This window comes from Marmota flaviventris, chromosome 19 (genome assembly GCF_047511675.1).
Source record: "Marmota flaviventris isolate mMarFla1 chromosome 19, mMarFla1.hap1, whole genome shotgun sequence".
In the NCBI taxonomy this organism is placed as follows: domain Eukaryota; kingdom Metazoa; phylum Chordata; class Mammalia; order Rodentia; family Sciuridae; genus Marmota; species Marmota flaviventris.
The window spans coordinates 31,339,858-31,366,536 of record NC_092516.1 but is presented as its reverse complement, the minus strand read 5'-3'; the positions used below and the strand labels follow the sequence as shown (position 1 = coordinate 31,366,536).

The following is a 26,679-nucleotide window of genomic DNA, read 5'->3' as shown; positions in this document are numbered from 1 at the left end:
TCAGCGTCTGTGATGAAAAATCCGTTGTTAACCTTATTGGTTTACCCCTGAATGTAATCTGCCTCCTTTCTCTTGTAGCTTTTAATATTTTCTCTTTGTTCTGTATATTGGATATCTTCATAACAATGTGTCTTGGCATTGGTCTACTGTGATTTTGTGTGCTCGGTGTCCTGTATGCATCTATAATTTGTATATCCGTTTCCTTTTTTATTTCTGGAAAGTTTTCTGTAATTATTTCATTCAGCAGGTTACTCATTCCCTTGGTTTGAATCTCTGTACCTTCTTCTATCCCGATGACTCGTAGGTTTGGTTTTTTTATGTTATCCCATATCTCTTGGATGTTTTTCTCGTGGTTTTTAACCAGCCTTTCTGAGATGGCTAGGCTCTTTTCAAGATGATATATTTTGTCTTCATTATCTGATGTTCTGGCTTCTACTTGCTCCACTCTGTTAGTGATACTCTCAATTGAGTTTTTAATTTGGTTTATCGTTTCCTTCATTTCTAGAATTATTGTTTGGTTTTTTTTTATAATCTCTATCTCCTGGTAAAGATGCTTAACTTCTTCTTTTATCTGTTTATGTAATTCATTTTCAAAGTGTTCTTTCACTGTTTGGATTTGCTGTCTCGTATCTTCTTTAAGGTTCCATTCCATCTGTCTAAGGTATTCCTTGAGTTCTTTATATGGCCATTTTTCTGCTGACTCTAGGTCCTCCTGAATATTTAGGCTGTCCTTCATTGTTTGTACTCCTTTTCTTCCTTGCTTTTTTATGCTGCTCATGTTATTTCTTGTTCTGTTTGACTTCTGAGTTACTGTTTACTCTTATAAATTTATTTGATGCTTGGGAGGAAAGATATTAGAAGGGAAGGGAAGAAGTCACTAAAGAGAATGAGAGTAGGCAGGTAGAATTCAAGGAAGGGGGAATAAGAAAATTGAAAAGAAATGAAAAGACAAAAGAAACAAAAATAACAAAGATTATATAATAAAGAAAGAAAGAAAAGTCGAAAAAAAAATTTTTAACAAAAATAATAATGATAATAAAAAAATGAAAATTAAAATTTAAATAATAATAATAATAAAATAAAATAAATTTAACAAAAATTAGAAACATTGAAAAAAAGTTAAAGAACAACAACAAATAAAAATTGAAAATGAAAGAAAAAGAAGAAAAAAAAAGAAAAAAAAATGATAATAATAATAATAATAATAAATGCAGTCCTAGAGTTCTATTAACTTCTCTTCCAGTAGGTGGAGCTGTGCCCACTGGGCCAAGCTTCTCCTCTCAATAGGTGGGAACCATTCACTGTGCAGCAGCTCTTTCTCCTAGACTGGGCTGGTCTCCAATCCTGAGTGTCTAGGGCCTTGTCTTGTGTTTCCTCAAGCCAGGCTGTGCTCACCTGTGGCACTCACCACAATACTGGCTACACGCCAGGTCTGCTGCTCCTGGGAGCCCTGTTTTCATGAACACCTGGGCTCACTCTCCCTGTTTGCCTCCCTCAGACCCTAAGTTTGTAGAGCTTGGGGCTGAGATCCCCCAGTGAATTTGCTTGCCCTCCTGTAGCCACGCCCCCGGTAGCTGGTGCAAGAGACCTCAGTTGTCAGCACTGGTGGGAGCGGTAGCCGGGAGTTCCGCGCCGCGAGTCCCGCGCCACTCCTGATTCCCTCGGTCTGGTTATTGCGTTCACAGGAGAGCTGGGAGTGGCCCTTAAGGTTTCCCCGTTGTGTGGAGAGAGATGGCTAGGGGATTACACACCTGTTGCGCTGGTTTCAATGCAGTTGTCTCCTCCACCCGTGACACCATTTCTCTGCCATGGTGGTATCCCATGCAAATGGTGACCGTTCGTTCCCTTTGCCGGGTGACCAATGCAACGGGTGGGTCCTGACTGTCTCTCCCAATCCCCGTTTCAGTTCTGTGGCCACTGCCTATGAAGGCTCGGTTGGCTTTTACCTCTAAGTTCCTAAGGGCCGACCAATTATTTCAGTGGGATCGTTAGTGCTGAGTCACACGAAGCAGGTGAACCGGAGCTTAATTGCCTCCGATTCGGGCTCTGTGTGTGTGTTCTGAGGGGCCCAGCCTGTACACCCCAGATCCACGTCAGCTCAGCATTGCCTAGTGATCCTGAGCAAACAGCATTTAGACAGTTTACGGCTCCCTATGCCCACGCAGTTGAAGATGTCAGAGACTTGATCTCTCTGCGCCTGCCACCATGTTAGATCTCCTCAATGATATTCATGTTGCCCTTACAGCTTCCTGGCATAAGCAAGTTCTTGGGATTATACAAACTGCTGCTTCTGTTTCCAGTCCTGATTTCTAGAAATGAAACCCTGCCGCCGTCGCCTCTGCCTCTGGGCCGCGCTCACGGGTGCCGCGCTCATCTGCGACCGTAGCAGAGCCGCCCTGGCCTCCGCAGCTCCTCAGCCCGGTGCCCGGCCCCTGGGGCCCAAGTGGCTGCCGCTGCGGCTCTCCGTCCCCCTCCTCCGGAGCACGGGTCCCCTGGCAGGGGGGTGCAGAACGACCCCAGAGCAGGCTCTGCCCGAAGGTGCAGCGGCGAACAGGCCACCGAGGCGCTCGAGGCTGCAGTCCAGCCTTCGGAGGACAGGGCTCGGCACGCAGCCCAGCTCCAACCTCTAGATGCTGCTGCCGGACAATGTATACAGAGCCATCAAGACAGCAAGCAGAAAGCAAATGGCGGCTCCCGTGGAGTGGATTTTCGGCACAGAAACCACAGCCCCGCCAACAATCCCAATCCACAAACTCTCCCTGTATAAAAAATATTCAAAAAAAAAAAAAAGAAAAAAAAAAAAAGAAAAAAAGGCGGGGCGCACTGAGCTTTCTTTGCCTCGGGTACTTACAATCCACTGCTGATTACACATTCAGCTTCTCTGCCCGGAGCGAAGTGAAAGAGGTAGCAGATGGGAGCAAAGCGCCCACGGCTCTGAGTAGCCAAGCGTCCGGGAGCCAAGCGTCTCTTTTTCGATTTCTTTGTTCTTCCTGCTGCTTGGCAAAGTGGTCTGCTACAGATTAACGGTGAAAGGAGCTCTAACAGACTGTGCGAAATCTCTATTAAAGCCGCTGCTCTGAGCACCACGCTCAGCACTTCAGCAACCCCCGTACGCAGTGGCCATCTTCTTGTTTTTTAATTTTAAGAGTTGATTTTATTGTTTTGTTAGGAACAATCTGAAAACTACTTTATTTTTGTGCAACAACTGAAAACATTATCAAATATAAGGGGGATATTATCAGTTTGATTTCTTTCAAGACTTAAAAAGTCCATCAGCTAGCAAAGAACAAGAAACTCTTATGTAAGGGCCAATTCTGTGTTACCTATTTGTCATGAAAGATAGAAGATTTTGGAAAGGCAACATTTCAACCTTTTATCAAATTATAGCCTTTATATCAATATTTTTCTAGGTACTTTTCTGTCACACATGAGAGTTGAACCCGTTTTGACATAATAATAAAAACATGGAATATTTCATGCTGTAGTTCAGACCCCAGTACCTCTCCTTCCCCATCCCCTACTCCCTTCCCTCTATTGATCTTTCTGCCATTTACTTATAGTTATTTTTTTAATTTCTTGTGGGATATACTTGATTGCTGAGAGCCATAGCCAAGTAGGAATGACGCATGGCAATTTCCTTGTCAGCCTACCCAATGTTGCTTAGAGGGAGGACTCTCCATTGTGGAAATGGGCTTGCCTTGGACCCAGGTCATTTGCAGTGACATTGCATGAATGTTTGAGAAAGGTAACCCTGCTCAAGGACTAGGGTGGATCCGGGTTTAGGGTGGATCTGGGTTTAGGGTCGATCCTGCTGGGAATAGGGCAGTTCCAGGTTTAAGGTGGATCCTGCTGGGGATAGGGCGTATCCTGCTGCCTCAGGCGCCCGCTCCTTGAGTTCCCTTTGAGTTCTCGCGGGATTCAGAGATTATTTCGTATGCAGAGCCCGGTGGAGGGTGGGAATTTTCCCAGAACGTGCGTGTAGAGTGCCAGTGACAGTTTGAGAACAAAGAGTTGCTGTTTGAATCTACAAGGCTGTGAGTGGCTCGTGATTTTGTGCTCAGCCAGACTGCGGCACTTGATGGTGAGATTCACTGTGGTGCATTCATGTTTGTACATAGTCTTTATATAAATATTGACTAGAAAGTTTTTAGTTTTAAACTTGAAAATATCTACATGGGAGGAGGGATGAAAATTCATTCTGACAAAAGTTCATTCCGACAGAACAAGTTTCTTCCCAGGTTGAGAAGTTTCAGGTAACCTGTGACTCACATTTTTACTTAGTTTTAAGCTGTTTCTCCCAGATAGCCTTACAACTGAGTGAAAAAGCCTTTGTTTAATAAAACACTCATGTGTTTCTTGTTTGTTTTAGGTTTGACCCTTGTAAATTAGACCATATTCCAGTAGCAATAATTTTCCTGAGCCCAATACATCTCTTTGAAGTTCCTGCAAATGTGTTGAGATGGAAGATCTTTTAATTCTCCATACAAGGAGACCTTAGCCTGACAAACTCTCTTAATGATTTTCCTGCTATATTTTAGGTAGAATAATTTAAATTCTCCCTGAAGGACAAAGCCACCATATTTTACTCATAGCTAAAGTACTTCCATAGTCATTCCATAGTTACACAATGTCTTGAAAAGACCCAGCTTGTGGTGGTGGTGAGGATGACATAATGAAGAGCAGACAGGCTAGAGTAGTGTAGGCCCTGGGACAACTTGCATGGAAACAATTTTGCCTTATTTTGGCTCTATAGGATCTAGGAGTGAAAACCACTCCCAGAATAACTCCAAATTGATTTTCCATATTTCTCCCCAGATATTTGGGTGGGAGCTTCGTTTGGATTTCCCCTCATCTAAACTGTGGTTTTCAACATTGGCCTGATTTTCCTGGAATGTTTCCTCTTCTTTTAGCTCTTGTCCCAGCCAATTATCTTTATTTCTGGTGGCTCTGAGTTCACTGCCAACACTCTCTCCCTCATTCGGTATGAACTGGCCACTCACCCTGATGTTTAGAAGAGGCTGCCGCAGGAGATTGATGCTGTTTTGCCCAATAAGGTGCATGGATGGTGCCTGGAGTGGGAGGGCAGCCATGAGCTTTCCACAAGAATGCCTCCCCATCACTTACAGAGGGATTTCTTTTCAAATAGTATCAGCTTTGATTCTTTCACCAGCACAATATATGAAGGATCTAGAGAGAAATAAAGAAATGCATGTTCAGGGTGAAACTGGAGAATCAAAGAGAAATTAGGGAGAATCAAAGAAAGAAAGCTTTTGATCATCATAGCCATGATGATTTGGGCCTATCTGGCACTCCAAATGAGATTATTAAGATAGGTGAGGATCATTTGCTTTTGGAAGAGACCCAAAGACAAAGTGGGTTTTGCTATATTGTCCAGACTAGTCTTGAACCCTTGGCTTCAAGCAATTCTCCTGCCTCAGCTTACCAAGTAGTTGGGTCTATGGGACTTCAGCTGATAAGCATCCATTAAATTTTACTCTCACAGAACTCTGAGGTGGGTGCTGTTCTGTTCATGCTTATAGGTAAGAACATCATTACATGTTTATATCTGGATTAGAGGAACATCATAATACTATCAACATTTTTTTTTGCTTCTCCCAAATTTTTTATGACTTTACTCTGAAGTGAATGTAGTAAATAAGATTTAGTGTATTTAAAACTGGTGCTGAAACTGGGAACAGCAGAAAACATACCTTGAGTAAAATATCAATACCTAGATATTCACCCAGCTTGGGGCTCTTAAGAGAAAGAGACTCACCAAATAGTCCCTTTCATAAAAGAAAAGGCGATAATCATCCCAACAGATGGTAGATACACAAGTAATAAAAAATAAAAACACCCCAAACATCCCACAACACCTCAAAACCTGATTCTATTAAAAAACATAGTAGAAGAAATATAGAAAAAATTTTTAGAAAATTTATAGTTAAAATGTTTAATGAACTAAAAAAAGGTGTTAGGAATGAAGTTAGAAAGAAAATACAGGAAGTGAAAGATCATTTCAATAAAGAGAGATTCTGAAAAGAAGCCAAATGGAGTTTAAAGTGGCACATGCCTCTAATCCCAGAAGCTTGGGAGTCTGAGGCAGAAGGATTGCAAATTCAAGGCCAGCCTGCACAACTTAGGGTTCTAAGTAACTTAGTGAGATCCTATCTTAATAAAAAAAAACCCCAAACACAAAATAAACATGTAAATCCCCACGGGCTTGGGATGTAGCTCAATGGTAAAGCACCTCTGGGTTCAATCACCAGAACCCCCCTACCCATCCACCCCCCACAAAAAAAAGAAAAGAAGAAGAAAAATAACCAATTGTACATACTGGAAATGAAAGACTAAATAAATGAAATTTCAAATTGAATGGAAAATATCACCAAGAGATTAGACTTTGAAGATAGATTGTATCTTGAAAGTAAAGTCAATAATAAAGAAAAATATTAATAGATCATGACCAGAAAATACTAAATAAACAATTGTTACACCTCAAGTCCTAAGAAAAAGAAGAAAAAAACTAACACTCAAATCAGTAGAAGATAGGAATTTTAAAAATCAAAGCCAAAATCAATGAAATTGAGAATGAAAAAAAAAAACAAAGGATCAATGAAACAAAGAATTGGTTCTTTGAAAGGATAAACAAGATTAATAAATACTTAGCCAAATTAACAAAAAGAAAGAGAATAAAGACCCAAATCAACAAACTTAGAGATGAATAAAGAAATATCACTACAGACTCTTCTGAAATCCAAAGGTACATCAGAAATTATTTTGAAAATTTATACTCTAATAAGCTAGAAAAATTTGAAAATATTGATAAATTCCTAGAGACATATGACCTATACAAATTGAACCATGAGAATATAGCAAAGTTAAACACAGGAATATCAAGCAATGAAATTAAAGCCCAGGATCAGATGGATTTTCAGCTGAGTTCTACAAGACCTTTAAAAAAGGAACTAATGTCAATCCCCCTCAAATTATTCCATGAAATACTGAAGGAAGAGAACACTACCACATTCATTTTATGAAGCCAGTATCATTCTGATACCAAATACAGACAAAAACACATCAAAGAAAGAAAACTTCAGGTAGATATCCCTGGTGAACCTAGATGCAAACATTTTTAATAAAATATCGGTGAACCACATTCCAAAACACATTAAGAAGATAGTGTACCATAATCAAGTGAGTTTAATCCCAGGAATAAAAGATTGGTTCAACATATGCAGATCAATAAATATAATTTACCACATGGATACAGTTAAGAGCAAGTATTACATGATCATCTCAGTAGCTGCAGAAAAAGCATTTGACAAAACCCACCATCTATTCATGTTTAAAACACTAGAGAAGTGTTGACAGAAGAGATCAGTAACCTTTCACATGATTATAATATACCAGTGAATATTCCATAATGATAAAGTGTGGCCTCTGATCAATGGCCAGTATCTCACTGATCATATTCTGACTGAGGCTCAATTTAGACCTTGATCGATCAAGCAGAGATAGATTGCAATCAATTGGTCACTGGGTGCAGTAGGATGCACCATTGGCAATCTCTCAGAGTTCTGGGGGTAAGAGGGGTCTTCATGGCTTTTTGTTTCATTGTCTTGGTGTTACCTGTTTCATACATGCTGCCAGAGATGTGAAGAAGTCTTATTTCCTGTGGAACAGGAAGTTTTTGTTCTCTCTTCCCTACCTACCAACACCATTTACACCATGTAATAAGTTCACACTAGATGCTATCACAGGCTCAAATTTAGCTCTTCCCTTTTTCTGTTCCATTTCCTTGGGACACCCTCCCTCTTAAAACTCAATTCCTTCATCCTACATATCCAGAACTATTTACCTCTAAGGCAAGGAATTTTTTGAGCAGAGAAGACTTGGGATAATTTTGACTTCTATTCCTTTCCATCACAATCCCCTCCTAATTCTAAGAAGTTAAAAATAGTATAGATATTTGTTTCTTCCCTGATTTTAAATCTATAGGCAGCCTCCAAAGGAAGGATCCCTGAATTGAATTTTAAATATCTTTCTATTCTCATTTACAGTATGGGAACATGAATCAAAACCAACTAGGAGCAGAATTCCTTTGAGTGGTGAGATTTCTGGCATCAGGGAGCAAGGGAAAAGAGAATTTAGCTTTGGACTGTGGGAAGGAGATGCTCCCCTATAAGTAATGTTTGACTTATAACCCAGGTTTACTTTTAAGAAGAATAAGGTTTTCATAATAATGTGAAAATAGAATATTATTTTGAGTGTTTTGCATATTAATAATTTTCAATTTCATTATTAAAAGTAACTCCATCATGTGAAGAAATAGAAAATATAAATTATGTTTAAATATTTGAAGAAAAGGCTAGGATTCAGCTTTTATCACAGCACATTTTTCACTTCTGATATTTTAAAAGGATTAAAAGGTTTTAATTTCATTCTATTCAATACTAGAATTTCTTTGAGCAGGTTACTTTTGAAGGTTGCCATAGGGATTCTGTATTTGTGATAACCAATCTGTTTAAAATGACCTCATCTTTTTGGAACAAAATCAGAAACAAGAGTCTAATATATAAATACATCCATGAAGTAGATTGCACATGTCTTTAAATATACCTGCCCAGCAGGTTATTCTTACTCAACAGTTTCCTGTATGCCAGTGTTCTTAATCTCTTACAGCAGATGAGTAAGGGAGAATGTGGACCAGGGATGCAATAAAAGGCATCCAGAGAGGTTTTATGAAAAACTGGGAGAATATTCCTCTCTGCTGAGGAAAGAAGGCCCAGAGTGGGGACAGCCCCCACTGGAGGTCAATAGGAGGGACAATATGATGGCATCAAGTCAACTTCTAAATTGACACCAGTGAGTGAAGTGACCTGGAAGCAATCTAGGCTGAATCGCTCAGGAATTTTCAAATTCATGTTTGGGGACTTATTGGAAGCCTAATGATGGAACTTAACAATAATCAGCTGCTTTGAGCTAATTTTTATGACTTTTGGGGTCCTCTCAGGGAATGTGGGAGATGATGAGCAGATGTAATCAGGGCCATTGGAGTTTTTGTTGTTATTTATGGCCTACATGTTACCTGCCTGGCTTCACTGTTCCCATTCTTGAATCAGTGACTTGTGATCCACTATATACACACAGTCACAATCCCTTGACCTGGATTTCTCTTCCACTTTATAGATATGGGACCTATTCACATGGATATTTTAAGAAGCTGGGAATTCCAGGGCCAAGACCTCAGCTCTTTTGGGGAACTATTCTTAATTATCACCAGGTGAGTGTCTTTGAGCTCAGGTTTGGTCACTAAAACAATTGTTCCCTGGGAGATCTCTGGGTGGGTGATGGGGAAAGCCACCTTGCAAATTTCTGAGATACCCTGAAATCCTCTTTCATAATCTCCCAATGCAAAGCAATTGGATCCTTCTTGTCCAAGCTAATTTCTTTAACAAACAGTGGCTTCTCTGCACTGTACACATTTTTCCGCTCTTTCCCTTGGTAGAATGAGAGTTTTCCAAATCTTTCTTATCTATTTCCTTTTGCTCTCCAATCTCACTTTAAAACTGACTAAACATGGCCAATAATACCAATTCTGGTGCCTGAATACATGGTTGTTCAAAAATGCCTTCCACTAAGTAAACTAGTCCATCACTTTCCATTTGTTTTCTGTAGAGCTCTAGGGTATGGAAACAGTGCAGCCAAGCTCTTGGTGAGGGTATAAAAAGGGTGACCTTTATTCCCATTTCCAGTAGGATCTTCATTTCCATCTGAGACTAGTTCCCTTATCTCCTGGTCTTCTGGACCATCATTAGAATCACCCATAATTCTCTGCTTAAAGCATGTATGGTCTTTCCTAATATTTGTCCAATTCCGAATTCCAACTCTCCTTCAATAATTTCAGATAAAGTTAGTTATCAATGACCCTACTCAACTGTAGCAATTTCTATTATCATATGTCCATCACCATAATGAAGTCCCCGAACCTGGGTACATTATTGTAACATTAAAGCATTGTGTATGTGTGCAGCTGTTGAATTTGACAGGTCAAATCCAATAGACAATAAAGATACTCTCTTTATATGAGATAGCATTTATTTTAGTAATAATATGAAACCAAAAGCAAAAGTGAAAGGCCGGAGTGAAAGAAGAAAATATATCACCATATGGGGGATACACCAACACCTGAAATCATGTAACTGGGGGATCCCTGGGCAGTTTTTCAGGGTTATAACTGGGAAGTCCTGGGCAGTCTTACCTCTCTACAGGTGAGACTCCAAAGTATTATTCCTTAAATTCAAGTTAGAACAAAGAAAGCTCCGTTTTAACAATCTGCCTTGTGTGACCTAACAATCCCCTCAATGACACTTAATTCTCCCAGGAGTGGCCAGATCACTGAAGGGAGGGAGTGACAGCCTTGAGACAAGTGAATGAATAAGTTCTCTTGAATGAGCCAAACCCATCAGGAATTCAGCATTCTTTAGATGTTCCTTCAAGGTTGTGCAAAGGTCACAGCAGGCCCATTGACAGGGAAGATGTTGAATATTTTTCTTAGCTCTTATGTATAAAAAAACAGGTTTTATAGGCAAATGTTATCATTTCATTCTCTCTAAGACTGAGTAATATTCCATCGTGTGTATATCATTTTATTTTTTAAAAAATGCATTTATTTATTTATTATAATTTGTTGTTTAAACATGACAGCAGAATGTATTTCAATTCATAGTACACATATGGAGCACAATTTTTTATTTCTCTGATTGTACACAAAGTAGAGTCATACCATTCATGTCTTCATACATGTACCTAGGGTAATGATGTCCATCTCTTTCTACCATATTTCCTACCCCATGCCCCCTCCCTTCCCCTCTCTCCCCTTTGCCCTATCCAAAGTTCCTCCATTCCTCCAATGCTACCCGCACACCCATTATGGATTAGCATCCATATATCAGAGAGAAAACCTTTGGCCTTTGGATTTTGGGAACTGGATTAATTCACTTAGCATGATATTCTCCAACTCAATCCAGTTATCTGAAAATGCCATAATTTTATTCACTTTTAATGCTGAATAATATTCCAATTTGTATATATACTACAATTTCTTTATCCATTAATCTATTAAAGGGCATCTAGATTGGTTCTTCAATTTAGCTATTGTGAATTCAGCTACTATAAACACTGATGTGACTGTGTCACTGTGGTATGCTGATTTTAGGTCCTTTGGGTATAGACTGAAGAGTGGGATAGCTGGGTCAAATGGTGGTTCCATTCCAAGTTTTCCAAGGTATCTCCATCCTGCTTTCCCTATTGGTTATACCAATTCATCTATCAACAATATAAAAGTGTGCCTTTTTCCTTACATCCTCACCAACCTTATTTTTGCTTATATTCTTAATAAATGACATTCTGACTGGAGTGAGATGAAATCTTAGAATAGTTTTGATTTGCATTTTTGTAATTACTAGAGATGTTGAACTTTTTAAATATATTTGTTGATTGATGTATATCATCTTCTGAAAAGTGTCTCTTTATCTCCTTAGCCCATTTATTGACTGATTATTGTTTTCTTTGTGTTAAGTTTTTTAAAATATTTTTTAGTTATACAAGGACACAATATCTTTATTTTGTTTATTCATTTTTATGTGGTGCTCAGGATTGAACCCAGTGCCTATATGTGCGAGGCAAGCGCTTTGCCACTGAGCCATAACCCCAGCCCTATGTGTTAAGTTTTTTGAGTTCTTTATATTGTTTATATTGTTCTATATATTGTTTCCTTTGCTGAGAAGAAGCTTGTCAGTTTGAATCCATCCCATTTATTGACTCTTGACTTTATTTCTTGTGCTTCAGGAGTCTTGTTAAGGAAGTAGGGGCCTAATTCGGCATGAAGAAGATTAGGACCTACTTTTTCTTCTGTAGGCACAGGGTCTCTGGTCTAATTCCTAGGTCCTTAATCCACTTTGAGCTAAGTTTTGTGCATGATGAGAAATAGGGGCTTAATTTCATTTCCTGCATATGGATTTCCAGTTTTCCCAGCACCATTTGTTGAAGAGGCTATCTTTTTTTCCAATATATTTTCCAGTGAATGTCTTTGGTGCCTTTGTCTAGCATAAAATGACTGTATTTGTGTGGGTTAGTCTCTGTGTCCTCTATTCTGTAACATTGGTCTACAAGTTCCAACACAATGCCATTTTTGTTACTATTTTGGTGCCAATACAATGCCATTTTTGCTACTATTGCTCTGTAATATAGTTTAAGATCTGGTATAGCGATGCCTCCTGCTTCGCTTTTCTTGCTAAGGAATGCTTTGGCTATTGTGGGTCCCTTATTTTTGCAAATGAATTTCATGAATGCTTTTTCTAGTTCTATGAAGAATGTTATTGGGATTTAATAGAAATTGCATTAAATCTGTACAACAGTTTTGGTAGTATAGCCATTTTGACAATATTAATTCTGCCTATCCCAGAGCACTGGAGATCTTTTCATCATCTAAGGTCTTCTTCAATTACTTTCTTTAGTGTTCTGTAGTTTTCATTGTAGAGGTCTTTCACCTCTTTTGTTAGATTGATTCCCAAGTATTTTATCTTTTTTGAGCCTATTTTGAATGAGATACTTTTCCTAATTTCTCTTTCAGTAGACTCATCACTTATATAAAGAAATTCATTTGATTTGTGGGTATCAATTTTATATCCTGCTACTTTGCTGGATTCATTTATTAGTTCTAGACGTTTTCTGGTGGAATTTTTGGGGTCTTCTAAATATAGAACCATGTCATTGGCACATAGGGATAGTTTGAGTTCTTCTTTTCCTATGTGTATCCCTTTAATTTATTTTGTCTGATTGTTCTGGCTAGAGTTTCAAGGATAATGTTGAATAGAAGTGGTGAAGGAAAGCATCCCTGTCTTGTTCCAGTTTTTAGAGGCAATGCATACATTTTTTCTCCATTTGGAATGATGTTGGCTTGGGGCTTAGCACAGATAGATTTTACAATGTTGAGATATTTTTCTATTATTCCTATTTTTTCTAGAGTTTTGAACATGAAGGGATGCTGTATTTTGTCGAATGCTTTTTCTCGTCTATTGAGATAATCATATAATTCTTATCTTTAAGTCTATTGATGTGATGAAATACATTAATTGATTTCCGTATGTTGAACCAACCTTACATCCCTGGGATGAACCCCACTTGATGGTGGTGCACTATCTTTTTAATACGTTTTTGTGTGCAATTTTCCAGAATTTTATTGAGGACTTTTGCATCTATGGTCTGAAGTTTTCTTTCTTTGACGTGTCTTTGTCTGGTTTTGGAATCAGGGTGATACTGGCTTCATAGAATGAGTTTGAGGAGTATTGGTATTAGTTCTTCTTTGAAGATGTTATAGAATTCAGTTGTGTATTTATCTGGTCCTGGGCTTTTCTTGGTTGGTAGGCTTTTAATGCCATCTTCTATTTCATTACTTGAAATTGATCTGTTTAACTTGTGTATATCAACCTGATTCAGTTTGGGTAAAATATTTGACTCTAGAAATTTGTTGATGTCTTTGATATTTTCTATTTTATTGGAGTACAAGTTTTCAAAATAATTTTCAATTTCTTCTGTATTTCTGTAATGTTCATCATGATATTTCCTTTTTCATCACAGATTTTAGAAATTTGAGTTTTATCTCTTCTTGTCTTCATTAGCATGGCAAAGTGTCTGCAATTTTATTTATTTTTAGAAAGAACCAACTTTTTGTTTTGTCAGTTTTTTCAATTGTTTCTTTTGTTTCAATTTCATTGATTTCATCTCTGATTTTATGTATTTTCTGTCTTTACTGCTTTTGGTGTAGATTTGTTCTTTTTTTTCCCTAGGGCCTTGAGATGTAATGTTAGGTCAATTATTTGTTGACTTTTTCTTCTTTTAAGGAATAAACTCCATGCAATAAACTTTCCTCTTTCTACTGCCTTTATAGTATCCCAGAGATTTCAATATGTTGTATCAGTGTTCTCATTTACCTCTAAGAATTTTTTAATCTCCTCCTTGATGTCTTTTACAACCCATTGTTCATTCAGCAGCACATTATTAGTCTCCAGGTGTTGGAGTAGCTTTCACTTTTAAATTTTATCATTGATTTCTAATTCATTCCATTACAATCTGATAGAATACAGGGTAGTATCTCTACTTCTTTGTATTTGCTAAGAGTTGCTTTGTGGCATAATATATGGTCTATTTTAGAGAAGGATCCATGTGTTGCTGAGAAGACAGTGTATTCACTCATTGATGGATGAAATACTCTCTATATGTCTGTTAAGTATAAGTTATTGATTTTACTATTGAGTTCTATATTTTTGTTGTTGTTGTTTAGCTTTTGTTTGGAAGGTCTATCCAGTGGTGATGGAGGTTTGTTAAAGTCACCCAGTTTCAATGTGTTGTGGTCTATTTGACTCTTGAAATTGAGAAGAATTTGTTTGATGAATGTAAATGCTCCATTGTTTGGGGCATATATACTTAGAATTGTTATGTCTTGTTTATGTATGGTTCCATTAAGCAGTATGAAATAGCCTTCTTTATCTCTTTTGATTGACTTTGGCTTGAAGTCTACTTTATTTGATTTGAGGATGGAAACTCCTACTTGTTTCCACAGTTCATGTGAGTGATATGTTCTTTCCAAACCTTTCATCTTCAGTCTGTGGATGTCTTTTCCTATGAGATGACTCTGTTCAAGGCAGCATATTTTTGTATCTTTTTAAAAAATCCAGTGTGCCAGTCTATGTCTTTTGATTAATGAGTAGGCCATTAACATTCAGTGTTACAATTGAGACATGATTTGTATTCCCAGTCATTTTGGTTTATTTTTGGTTTTTAATTTGACTTGGTTTCTCCTTTGATTGTTTTTTTCTTTAGTGTAATACCTCTCTTTGCTGAGAAGGTATTGCTCCCTCCATTTCCTCTTCATGGAATATTTTGCTGAGGATGTTATGTAGTACAGGCTTTCTAGTTGTAAATTCTTTTAACTTTTATTTATCATGGAAGATTTTAATTTCATAATCAAACCTAAAGCTTAATTTTGCTACATATGATTCTTGGTTGGCATCCATTTTCTTTTAGAATTGGATATATGTTATTTCAGGCTCTTCTAGCTTTGAAGGTCTGGATTGAGAAATCTGCAGAGATCCTAATTGGTTTCCCCTATATGTAATCATATTATTTTCTCTTGTGGCTTTTAAAATTCTCTCCTTATTCTGTCTGCAAGGCATTTTCTTTATAATGTGCCTTGGTGTAAATCTGTTGTAATTCTGTACATTTTGATGTTCTGTAAGCCTCTTGTATTTAATTTTCCAATTCGTTTATCATGTTTGGAAAATTTATTTTAAAATTTAAATTTATTTTAAAATTAAAATTTAAAAATTAAAAATTTATTTTTAAAAATTTAAAATCTGATATTATTTCATTGAATAGATTGTTCATTTCTTTGGTATGTAACTCTATGCCTTCCTCTATCTCAATAACTCTTAAATTTGGTCTTTTTATGCTATCTCATAATTCATGGATGTTCCGTTCATGGTTTCTTAGCATCTTCACTGTGTGGTAACTTTATTTTTAAGATTGTATATTTTGTTTTCATTGTCTGATGTTCTGTCTTTCAAGTGATCAATCTGTTGGTGATGATTTCTATGAATTTTTAATTTGGTTTATTGTTTCCTTCATTTCAAGGATTTCTGTTTTTTTTAAGAATCTCTGTTTTCTTATTGAATTAATCTTTTGCTTCTTGTATTTACTTATGTAGCTCTTTATTAAAATGATCTTTCTTTGATCTGTATTTGCTCTTTTATATCATCCTTTAATTCACAGAATATTTTAAGAATGTACATCCTGAACTCCTTCTCTGATAGTTCTTCTGCTGAGCTGGTCATAGAATCGAATAATGTAGTGTCTTGGTTTGTTTGGGGCATTTTCTTCCCTTGTCTTTTCATGTTGTTCCTGTATCTTCCATTCTAGCACTGTGGATCTGAGGTGCTACAGTTTTTACCCTGTAGGCTTATACTGTCCCTGCAGGGTTCCAATACCTCTCCTTTAAGGGGGAGATTGATATTAACAGATCCTAATACAAACAATATAAAATATTAAACCAAACATCTTACTAAGATGCTTGTGGTTTTGTCACAATACACAGAAATGGTGAGTTTAATGATTATCTACAATATAAACAGTCAGTTTGCAAAAGGTCTATAGTTTCTGATGGTGTACAAAGAAAGAACCAGGGGTGGGGTGTAGGATGAGATGTTAAGGAGGTAGGAGGTGAGGACATAGAGTTAATAGATCTTAGGAAGCATGAAAGAGGAATCAAAAGAAGTTGGCTGGTGGCAGGAGAAAAGATAGAAAGTGATTTTGGGGAGACAAGTGAGAAGACAATAGAGTATAAAAAAACAAACAAATATAAAAATTAAGAAAAATTAAAAATGTAAAAATAAGAGATAAAAGTATATACAATGCAATTGTAGTATACTATTCAGACATTCCAGTCCTCAGTGGCCTAATGTATGAAAAGTACTTGGTTTCACAAATGTTGGGGATGTGAGGGTGGGGGAAGAGAGAGAGAAAATAATACAAAGAGAAAAGAAAAAAACTCAAAGGAAAATTTAAGGATTGTTTCTGTGGGAATTCAGTATCTTTCCTGTTTCCCTTCTCATGCAATAGATAGTTGTTTGCTGTTATCTCCACCCTCAGGATGGTGAAGGTTATTAGGGTGGGAGGGTTGGCATTGGGGGTGGAACTCCTGGAGGTGGGGTAGAGCCCTTGCCAGTCCCTATTGGGAGTCTGCACCCCAAGGATCTGCTTTGGGGCCTGCTCATGTGATGTTGGCACCTTGTCTTATCTGCTTATATCACCTGTAGGCCTCACAATTCCTGGTCTCTAATTTAGTTTCTAAACTCTATCTCACTCACCCACTGTCTTTCTACTTCCCACTCAGGAACCTCTCTCTCTGTCTCTGGAATTCTTGTGGGTTGCACTCTGGGGCCTGTGCACCTGTCATGGAGATCTGTTTTGCATTGGGCAGATCAGGACCAGGCTTTGTGAGCTACTGACCAATGACATAGCTGCAAGCACTGTGCCAGGTTAGTGGCTGTGGGGGTGAAGGGGGAGTTGTGGAACTAAAGTTACCTTGATATTGCTTCTAGGCCTCAGCCAGTGTCCCAATCTGGGAGTTGCCCCAACTAAAGATGGCAACAAAAGTGTTTCAAAATAGAGGCAGCTGCTTTCAGAGATGGGGTATCAGGTAGGGCCAGGTGGTGGCCTTGGGCAGCATGCTCAGAAATGCTGCTCTGTAGCATGCAGTGTTTTTGCTGGTAGCTGTCTCTAGACCCTGTCAGTTGTCCCCAGGTGCAAGTGACTATGGCAACAGTTACAGTGTCTCAAGATGGAGGTGAAAGGGGATCCCTATGCTGGTAGATGGGGGCCCACATGGGAGTGGCAGCTGGGCATCCTGCACAGGCACTGATGCTGGGGGTTCTACACAGACATTGAGGTCAGGGGACCTGAGTGGACATGTCAGCCAGGATTCCTACATGTGAGCAGCTGTCAGGGGTCCTTTAATAACTCACAGAGAAACAGTATTCCCACTGCTTGAATCCTAGGTCATGGAGTGACAAGGAATGCAGCCTCCCTCTAGCCTGCCATCTTGGATCTCTTCCTCACAATTTCTTTATCCATTCATCTGTTGAAGGACACCTAGATTGGTTCCATAGTTTGGCCACTACGAATTCAGCTACTATAAACATTGCTGTGGCTGTGTTACTGTAGTATCCTGATTTAAAGTCCTTTGAGTATAAACTGAGGAGTGGGATATCTAGGTCAAATGGTGGTTCCATTCCAAGTTTTCAGAGGAATCTCCATACTGCTTTCCATAGTGGTTACACCAATGTGCATTTCCACCAGGAATGTATGAGCGTACCTTTTCCCTTACATCTTCGCCAACTTTTACTGTTGCTTGTATTCTTGATAATTGCCATTCTGACTAGAAGTGAGATGAACTCTTAAAATAATTTTGATAAGAAAAATTATTCAAGATCTTTAGCTCAGTTTTGATGGCCGAAAGTTCCAGCAGCATGGATTTGGCTCTTGTGAGAGTTCTTCTGGCTTCCATCCATCAGGTATCATCATGGTAGAAGCACTTGAAAGAGGGAGAAATTGATACTATTGGTTACCAGTGACAAGTCCTACTTCCCCACATGTTGAAGTATAACATTAGAGAAGCATGCGTAGGCAAGCATATAAAGCAGGGTTTATTTAAAAAGGGGTAACATAGACTTCTCCAAGTAGGGAGAAGGGGGCCATAGCTGGTATCCTGGTATCCCAAGAAGTGAGATGTTCTGCCTTTTAAAAAATATGTCCTAGGCTTCCTTTGTTCTCCTACTTTCTTCTCCTTATCTCTTTCTCTTTCCTCTCTGTATGTGACTAGGCCTAGGAGATGCTTGGTGGGATGGCCAAAAGGTGGGAAGCTACCTTGATAGGTTCTAAAGGAATTAACATTTCAATTCTTCCATTATCTGGATTTGACCCTTGCCTATCTGCCTGTCTAATTCTGGCTTCAAAATGACAGGAAGAGACAGGATGCCAGACCATGGGGTTGGGCTAGGAATGAGTTCCTGCTATACCAAACTTGTGGTAAGTCGCACCTGCTGATAACATCACCACACTAGGGACCAAGTTTCTGACATGATCCGTTGGTGAAAAAACCAAATCCAAACTTAACACTATAATTTTCAATATATGGTAACTATAAAAATTTTCAATACCTTATTTCTATTTTTCACACTGAGTCTCTCACTCTAGTAAATTCACATGACATTGGATAGCAGGTATCAATGGGGAGCAACCACATTTCAAGAGCTCAATCATGAGGTCCTACTGCATCAGACAGTCCAGGATTAATTTTAATTTGGAAATGAGAGGAATCCTAAGGAGAGTTGATAATTGACCAGGGACCAGACAAGCAGTGATAGGATTGAAAAGCCTTGGAAGTTCATTTCAAGTGACTATAGCCACAGATTGAAAGTGAGTGGAGTAAGAGACTGTGCACAGATTTCTACTGCTGCAAATATTGTCACAAGGGACATCTTTACATAGATGACTTTGAGGTCACATCTCTTGCTCTGGCATCTGATACCATGAATTTGAATCATGTTCCAACATGAACCAGCTGTGTGACATGGGAGCAGTTTCTTTACTCCTCTGGGCCTTGGTTTCCTCATCTGGAACATGAGGGTGCTAATAGTATCTACCTCATAGAATTATTTGGGGACTCAGTGAATTAAACACAAAAAGCATATAAAATGCTTCCTGTTGTGTAGTTGATGTTGGCCATTGGGTGTTTTTCTTTGCTGAATTATTCCTGAAAATGCATTCCCTGGAGAGAGGTACTGGACTGACTTTCTACAATAGTGTGGTATGGACTGTTGTTGAGAGCCACAGCCGAAGGGGGCCCAGCAAACTTCCATCTGATTGGCTCATTCTGTTATCAAAAAATGAACAAGGACCAGGTGTCTATCCATGATATCGTGGAGAAAGGCATCGGGCTCCATTGTCAAAAAACGGACATGGGGGCCCAATGCTCCGGGGCCCATGACCACAAATATACAGGGCACTGGAGGAACCCAGCAACACCATCAGGGTAGTGCCCAGGACACATTATCCATTAGATCCCTCACTAGACAAACCAGAGGAAGTGCAGGATTGGATATCTGTGCCTCTGCCAGAACAGTACTAACTCCAGAGATGGGAGTTCAAATCATTCCCACAGGGGTAAAAGGGCCTCTTTCCAAAGGAACAGTAGGCTCATTATTGGGACACAGTTCTTCTACTCTAAAAGGACTTATGATAAGTCCTGGGGTAATTGATCCCGATTATGAAGGTGAAATAAAAATTATAGCCAGTTCTCCAAAGGGTATGTCAGTAATTTCACCAGGAGATAGAATAGCACAGTTATTAATAATACCCAGCCTACATGATAAATTTTCCAGTCATACTGTAGAACGAGGTTCCAGGGGATTAGGCTCCACAGGTGTAGATTGGGCTATGCTTTCTTTTAATTTAGATTCTTGCCCCATGCTAAAACTAAATATTCAAGGACATGAATTTAATGGGCTACTGGATACAGGTGCAGACCTTAGCATCATCTCTTGTCAAGAATGGCCAAAACACTGGCCATTACAACAAGCCACTCAAATGCTTCGAGGCCTAGGAGTGGCAACTAATCCCCATAGAAGTGCAATGGTATTAGATTGGAAGGATCCTGAAGGATGTGAAGGAACTATACAGCCATATGTATTGGATCACCTTCCCGTAAATTTATGGGGATGAGATGTCCTAGAATAATTAGGACTAAAATTAACAAATAACATCAATTCAAATGCATCCACTATTATGGCTAGACAAGGTTTTAGGAAAGGAAAAAGATTAGGAGAACAAGAACAAGGTATAGCAGCACCAATACAAATAGATCAAGGAACAGACAGACATGGATTGGGGTTTCAGGAGGGGTCACTGAGACAATAAAAATTACATGGAAATCAGAAAGGCCAGTATGGGTTCCTCAGTGGCCCCTGACTAAAGAAAAGATACAAACAGCCCATGACATGGTCAAACAACAATTAGCAGAAGGACATATACAACCTTCTGTATCTCCCCATAATACTCCCATTTTTGTCATCAAAAAGAAATCTGGTAAATGGAGATTATTGAAAGATTTAGGATCCATTAATAATGAGATGGTTATTATGGGACCTGCTCAATTGGGGATTCCTTAATTCTGCTTTGCCAAAAACCTGGTATGTTTTAGTTATAGATATTAAAGATTTTTTTTTCAATTCCAATTCATCCTGAGGATAGTCCACGTTTTGCATTTACTATCCTTGCACTGAATCATGAAGGTCCTGATCAGAGATATGAATGGAAAGTACTCCCTCAAAGGATGGCTAACAGCCCAACTATGTGTCAAATTTATGTTAACAAAGTAATCTAGCCACTTAGAAATCAAAATCCTGAACTACAAATATTTTACTATACGGATGATGTATTATTAGCACACAAAGATAAAAACACATTGCTAGAATGTTATGACACACTTACAAACTTATTAAAAAATTATAATCTAGAGTTAGCAATAGATAAAGTACAATTAAATTTTCCAATTAATTATTTAGGAGTTCTATTATCCTCAACCATGGTCCGTCCACCAAAAATTCAAATACGAGTAGATCAACTCAAATCACTTAACGACTTTCAAAAGTTATTAGGAGACATAAATTGGATAAGACCTTATCTAGGTATACCAACAGGAGAGTTGGGACCTTTATTTGATATCCTAAAAGGTCCATCAGATCCAAATTCACCCCGAATGTTAATGCCTGAAGCAAGAAAGGCATTAAAAATCATTGAAACATATATGGAAAATATCCATTTGGATAGAATTGATATAAGTTTGCCTTTATTATTTATTGTACTACCAACAAAAATATTCCTACAGGAGTATTTTGGCAAGAAGGTCCATTATTATGAATACATTTATCTTATTCTCCTAACACTATTCTTACTGGTATCCTGAGGCTGTAGGACAATTAATACTCAAAGGAATAAAAGCAGCAAAGGGAGTGTTTGGAATTTCTCCCAATAAAATTATTACTCCATATATTATGGATCAAATTGATAAGTTAGCTAATGAGTTAAATACTTGGGCAATAATCATGTGGAAATATAATGTTTCATTTGATAACTACTTACCATCTACTCCTTTGTTGTCTTTTTGGTCATTGCACCCTGTAATTTTTCCAAAAATGACAAGAAAAACACCTATCATGAATGCTCCAAATATATTCACTGATGGGTCAAGTAATGGTACAGCAGCAGTAGTTACACCTGATCAAACTTTTACATTTTTAGTACCCAAACAATCAGCTCAAAAGGTAGAGCTTAATGCAGTATTACAAGCTTTTGTGATGTTTAAACATTCTGTATTTAATTTATTTTCCAATAGTCAGTATATAGTTAATGCTATAGTATCCCTTGAAGATGCTGGTAGGATTTCCCCTTCCTCTACTGTTTTCTCTTTGTTTTCCACTATACAAAGTCTAATCTGGGACAGAAAAGACCCATTCTTTATAGGACATATCAGGGCACATACAGGATTGCCTGGAGCCCTTAGTTTGGGCAATGATTTAGCAGATAAAACTACACATGACATACTTATTTTCTGTACACTAGAAGAAGCTACAAATTTTCATAAAAGGTTCCATGTCAATGTTAATACTTTACAAAAGCACTTTAAAATAACTAAGGAACAATCTAGACAAATAATAAAACAATGTCAAAATTGTGTGACCTTTTTACCACAAGTTAATCTTGGAGTCAATCCTAGAGGACTGATACCTAACCATATTTGGCAGATGGACGTCAAACACTTGCCAGAATTTGGAAGATTAAAATATTTGCATGTTATAGTTGATACTTCTTCTGGATATTTGATGGGCTCCCTTCATACTGGAGAAAAAATTAAAGATATTATAGCTCATTGCTTACAAAATGTCGCCACTGTAGGTGTTCCAAAACAATTAAAACAGATAATGGTCCTGGCTATACTTTTACCTCTTTTGAACATTTTTGCTCATCATTTGGCATTACTCATATAACAGGAATCCCATACAATCCACAGGGACAAGGCATAGTTGAAAGAGCTCATCAAACTATTAAAATGTACTTATTAAAGCAAAAAGAGGGAATTGGGAAGGGGTATATATCCCTCAAAGATAAACTTAAAATAACCCTTTTTATTCTAAACTTTTAAAATTTGGATTCATCAGGGATTAGTGCTGCGAAAAGGCATATGTGTTCAAAAAATGTACATAAGCCTAAGGTACTTTGTAAGGATATTCTAATAGAACAATGGAAAGGTCCTGACCCAGTGAATGTCTGGAGTCGGGGGTCTGTTTGTGTGTTTCCACAGGGAGAACATCAGCCAATTTGGATTCCAGAGAGATTAACTAAAGCGATTTCTACAGACCAAAAAGATGATGATTTGGCTCAAATCCATAACAGCTGATATCCAGAACTCCAGTTTGGCTATCCTTAAATCTGTGACAGTGGTTCTTCCACACCTAGAGGCTAATGAAACCAGGATTTTTTTTCAATATCTATTTTATTATTGCCCTTTCCCACATCATAAAGTTCTATTTTTTTTTGAGCTCATACAGACCTAGCTTAATGTTTTGCTGATCAGTTCTATTTTTTAACTATGGAGTTTTTAAACATAGCAATGGAGATTTCACCTGTAAAAAGTTACAGGGCCTTTACTATTATGTTATGTGTTGTATGTATTATATTATGTGTGCACACTTGTGTTTTGTGTTGTATGTTTGTATGTGTGTATGTCTATATATATCATATATGATGAGCACTCATGAAAAAATGGATCCAAATATTTTTTTTCTTATTCACGTGATTTAAATGGTTTAATTTAAATTGGGTAAACAGCTGTGGAAGATTGTTTTAATATGTGAACAAAAAAGGAGGTTTACAGATCTGCTTACTTTCACCTTTCCTTTTCATTATATTTAATAATTCTGTTCAGGATAATGTAAATTGTTCAGAAAATTGTTTTCTTTTAGTGCCTACTGCAATGTTACATAATTTTTTCTTTAGCCATTATTGCCAGAATTCCTATCTTCATCCCAGTGCCGGTGAAGACAAAAATAAAACCAATCTACAGCTTCTGCAGTAGCTATCACTGAACTGCTTGCAGAACTTGCCTGGACTATGTATCACTTGTATGCATTGTGAACTATCTGTTGGTGCAGCAACTTGTGGTAGTGTTGGAGTATTTTTGCTGATGGTGTCATCGGTGGTACAATTTTTCCAAAAGGAGCCGTCAATTGGCTTGGTGCATCTTCCTCCCTTTTGCTTGTGATGGTCATTCAGCTAAAATTTTGGGGCCAATAGTGGTGAGGCAAAGAACCTCACCCCACCACTGGTACAAAGGCCTATCCACAGATGTGGCTGTATGCTGGACTGGTAGTCAATGACGGGTAAGATCCAATTGCAATGGTACCAACCTAAGACAGGAGGCTGACGCCTTGAAGTCAGCTCATCCGATGATGGGTAAGGACCATATGTAGTATTGGACAACCTAAGGCAGGCACAGTCCCTAAGCCACATGCTTGTTGTTTAAACAGAGAAGGGGAGATGTTGAGAGCCACAGCCGAAGGGGCCCCAGCAAACTTCCAGCTGATTGGTTTATAGTGGCCCAGCAAACTTCCAGCTGATTGGCTCACCATGGCCCCAGCAAACCTCCAGCTGCCAGCTAATTGGCTCCTCTGCGGTGATGCTCATTGGGCTGTTTCCCCACCCTTTCAGACCATGGAGCTGCTCATTGGGGGACTCTTTTGGCTCCGCCCATGTGACCCAGCCAATCGGCCTCAAGAGAGGAGGAGTGGGGGTTGAGAGGCTCGTGGGAAGGTGTGGGTGGCACTTGAGCTCTGAGGGAATTCCTGAAGAGCTTGTGTGGTGCGGTTTTGTGTTCTAAAAATAACGTTCATTTCTGCTTGACAAGTGTCTCATGAATTGTGCCCAGCCAGACTGCAGCAGACTGTGGGCACAGGGGTTCTGTCCTTGAACACTGCTAATATTTCACTTCTGTTAGGCTGTCCTCCTAAAGAAAGAAATGGTACTGAATCAAAAGAAAATTATTCCAAATTTTGCAGAGAGACCTTGCAGTCACTTGAGCAGTCCCCCCATCTGGAGTAAAAGTAGGCATTGTTCTTGAAGGAAATCTGCCTGTGCTGGGTATGCATTCCTCTTGGAAGAAATAGATTCTGTGAAAACAGACTGGCACCACCTGGAGTATCTTGCTATGATCCTTAGAATTCCAGAATTTGATTTATTCAACCCATATCTATAAAATTCTACTGTGTGTCAGGTGCTTTGTCCATGTTGAAGATACAAAGGTAAAATAGATAAAAGATCCCTGCCTCAAGAGGGTCACATGCTAGGGTTGAGAGACAGCCAACAGGCAGGAACACAAATTCAGTAACTACCCATTGCTTAATTGCCTGGAAGGAAATGAATAGGATGTTGAGAGAGCAAGTAATAGGGCATCTAGTTGCCTGGGAGAGTCAGTGAAGTCTTTCTGAGTACAAGGTATTTTAAGCTGAGACATTAAGTATTAGGCATCTGTCCCATGAACAGCCAGGGAAAGAGCATTCCAGAAAGCAGAATCAGCAATGCAAAGGGCTGTGTTTTTTTTCCTCTGTATTTCTTTCTCTGGAACACCACCCTGTTGTTCCAGGGTTAAAATCCAGTTTGTCATGGTGTATATTATCTTTTGATCACTGCTACTAGGTTTGGTTTGTTATTTTGTTTAAAAATTTTGCACTGAGCCTCATGAAAGAGATAGGCATTTAGCCTGAATTTGTTGTTATGTTTTGTTTGTAATTTGGATCTAGTTGCTGTTTCCCCTAGAATGAGTTGGTCACAGTGCCCTCTTTTTCAAGTCTCTGAGTTGATTGACACTGTGGTGTCTCTTGGCTTCACCTGTGTATTCACAGCCTCTAGATGGTTGCTCATGGCCCTGTGTCCTAGGACTTATGCCCATGTGCAATTGCTTCTCCTTTGCTGTAACCTGGTGGCCCCTAAATTCTGTATTTTTTGAAATACAGAAACCCATGTACATTGAGTTTAATGTGCATCATGAGTTGACTGTCACTAATAGGGCCTGTGGATGAGCAGAAGTGGGACTCTCCCTATCAGCTGCCTGCTGAGGCAGTGGAAGTGGGTGGCTGGAGGAGATGATGTCCTGCTTCACTCCTGAAGGAAGAATAGGAATTCCCAGATAGAAAACCGTTTGGGAGCCGGCAAAGATGGCCGCGAATAGAGTGCATCACACCCCATGTACCGCGTCACTGCGCAGGTGAATAACGAGTTAGAACGACAAAAAGCTATCTTGTTAGGAATTTCCAGCAAAATTGGGGTGCACCGAAACCTAGAGGAAGGATTTCCATCACCGAGGACCGGTTACTGAGTCTCAAGCGCGAGCCAACTGTGCAACCGGAGATCCAGGCTGACCAATCCACCGCCCGCCGCGGCCCGCCCTGTGGCTGCAGATGGCGGGGCACCTCCGAGAAGCGACCAGCAAGCAGAGAGAAACGGCGCTACGGATTCTGTGGAGTCCTGCTGGCTGTGCCCTCACTGAGCTCCGGGCTGAGTTTGGGGTTTGAGATGAGGAAGGAAGCGGTCCAGTTCTATCCCCCACAACGGAAAGTCCACCAAGGAAGCCACCGGCCACCATCTTGGAGAGCTGACGTCACCAACGCCAGTTTCCAACAGATTGCAACAATAAAACAGGTGTGTGTTACTCAGCCCATCTCCCGTACAGGGGAATTCGTATAAAATCTCTCCCAGGCTTTCCAGGGGAGGGATTATCAGAACGAGCCTGCATAGAGATGTGGCAAAAGAGTAAAGACACCTGACCTCCAACTCCCCCTCCCATCAGCAGCGAAAACGAAACCTGTCTTGCCAGCTCTGGGGGAGGGGCAAGTGGAAAAAATCAAAACAATAGGGTGCCGGTTCCCAATAGCCACCCTCCACACCCAGCAAACTGCAGGCCCAGAGTACAGTTCTAACTGCCGAGAGGCATCACACTGGGGAAGG

At 39.1% G+C, this 26,679-nt stretch overlaps 1 pseudogene; it reads left to right on the top strand.

The window, feature by feature from the left end:
• Window positions 1-26,418, top strand: part of LOC139702888 (cytochrome P450 3A21-like) — a 251,432-nt pseudogene extending 225,014 nt beyond the window's left edge.
• Window positions 26,419-26,679: the final 261 nt, after the last annotated feature.